Here is a 2,045-nt window from a genome sequence, read left to right on the forward strand (position 1 = left end):
TTCTACTGCAGTCAAGTTGCTAAGGACTTCCTAACTCATCCACTCAGTCATTCATTTAGAAATATTTATGGAATGCCTACAAAGTGCCCGTCTTGGGATATGGCAGCAAACAAAATGGAGGAAAGTTCTTGCTCTGCATGGGAGAAAAAAATAAGTAGACTGGACAGTATATTAGACGGTGATAAGTGATGTAGAATAGAATAATAGAGATTAGGAGTTGGGGGAGGTTGTATTAATAATTTTCAGTGGAAGGGATGGGGAAGGCTTCCTTGAGAAGGTAGCAATTTAGCTGACTTGAAGGAAGAGAAAGAGTGAGTTATGAAGGAACTTGGAGAAAGAGCGAAGGAACACACAGTGCAAAGATCCCGAGCCAAGAATGTAGGTGTCATTCTCAAGGGAGGGCAAAGGAACACGTATGGCTCTGGAACAAAGGCAAGAGGGGGAGGGTAATAGGGATGAGGTTAGAGGACCCTGTAGGCCGTTGTGAGGACTTTAGCTTCCCTGTGAGTGAACTGATGAGCCATTGTAGGGTTTTAGGTTGAGAAGTGGGATAGTCTTATTTGTGTATTTTTGTCTTTAAGTTACTTATTTTTTTGGCTGTGCTGGGTCTTAGTTGCAGGCATGCAGGATAGTTAGTTGCGGCATGTGGGATCTAGTTCCCTGACCAGGGATCGAACCTGGGCCCCCTGTATTGGGAACCCAGAGTCTTAGCCACTGGACTACCAGGGAAGTCCCTTATTTATGTTTTAATAGACTCATTGTCTTAGATCAGGTTTCCTGGGAAACAGACTCAAACTCAGAGTGTTTACAGGAGGTTTATTGGTTATTGGAGACACCTATAATGGAATGCCTGTCTGCTCACTCATGTCTGACCTTTGCAACCCTATGGACTGTAGCCCACCAGTCTCCTCTGTCCATGGAATTTTCCAGGTAGGAATACTGGAGTGGGTTGCCCTGCCCTCCTCCAGGGGATCTTCCTGATCCAGGGATTGAACTTACATCTCCTGCATTGCAGACAGATTCTTAACTGCTGAGCCATCAGGGAAGCCCTATAAGTGTGTCAGGGAAGCCGAATTGGGCAGAGGAAGAAGATGAATTGGGATGCAGTTGCAACAAAGGCCATGGGATGGCTTTTCAGAATGATCCTAGATCTCTTTCCCATATTTAACTAGTCACTGTATGCAGGTGGCCTCCAGGGAGACAGCTGTACCCTTGGGCAAGGCAGCACCCTTCAGCTCAGGGTCAGCTGAGATTTCCAAAAGGAGATTCAGCTGAGACTCATTAGCAGTCCTCTCTCCATCCAGAAAGGGAGATCTTGATGGTGTATCACTGCATCCTCTTAGCTCCACCTGGTCTATTTAGTTCCAGTCTAGAAACATTCCTTCACCTCCTGGTTGGCCCTTGCTGCTGCAGCCTGCCTCAAAGTGCAGATGATACTCATCATCTTCCCCCTCTGATACTCCTGGTAGGTACCCCTCCCTGCCCCCGCCAGTCCATTCTCAACACAGCAGTGTGGATGATCCTGCTAAAACACAATCAGATCATGTTACGCCTCTTAAAACCATCAAGTAACTACTGTCCATTTCAGAGTGAAAGTGAGAATCCCTTTCATGATTTATATCATATTCTTGCTTGAGACTACATCTCTCATCTCATCCTGTATTCTTCTCCTCTTTATTCATTCTGCTCCCATTACACCAGCCTTCTTCCTCTTCCTTGAACACGTTTTGTAAAACAGTTTGGCAGTATCTGTTTTCCTACTCATCTTGGAGAAGCCTTAAACAAGTGGGACAATCAAAACACAAGATGCCTCAGACTGAAATGTTAAGAATTCCATCTGGTGGTGTAAAAAAAGCTGTCTTCTGCAAAGATTGTGTGATTGTTTATTATCATTTAAGCTAATTCTTAATTTAAAAGAATTCAACTATTTGCTGAAAAAAGAAAGATTCTAAAAAGAATCATTTAAATAGTACACATTACGTGAGCAGCGTGTGCCCTAGGCAAAGGCTGCCTAGTAATCCTGAAACCCTTGAAAAGAACATCTG

At 44.2% G+C, this 2,045-nt stretch overlaps 1 non-coding gene across 1 annotated transcript; it reads right to left on the reverse strand.

Moving 5' to 3' along the window:
• Positions 1-656: 656 nt before the first annotated feature.
• On the reverse strand, positions 657-729 carry TRNAG-CCC (transfer RNA glycine (anticodon CCC)). The gene has a single exon. It is a non-coding gene; the product is annotated as a tRNA-Gly (tRNA).
• Positions 730-2,045: the final 1,316 nt, after the last annotated feature.

Source organism: Bos mutus, chromosome 28 (assembly GCF_027580195.1).
Source record: "Bos mutus isolate GX-2022 chromosome 28, NWIPB_WYAK_1.1, whole genome shotgun sequence".
In the NCBI taxonomy this organism is placed as follows: domain Eukaryota; kingdom Metazoa; phylum Chordata; class Mammalia; order Artiodactyla; family Bovidae; genus Bos; species Bos mutus.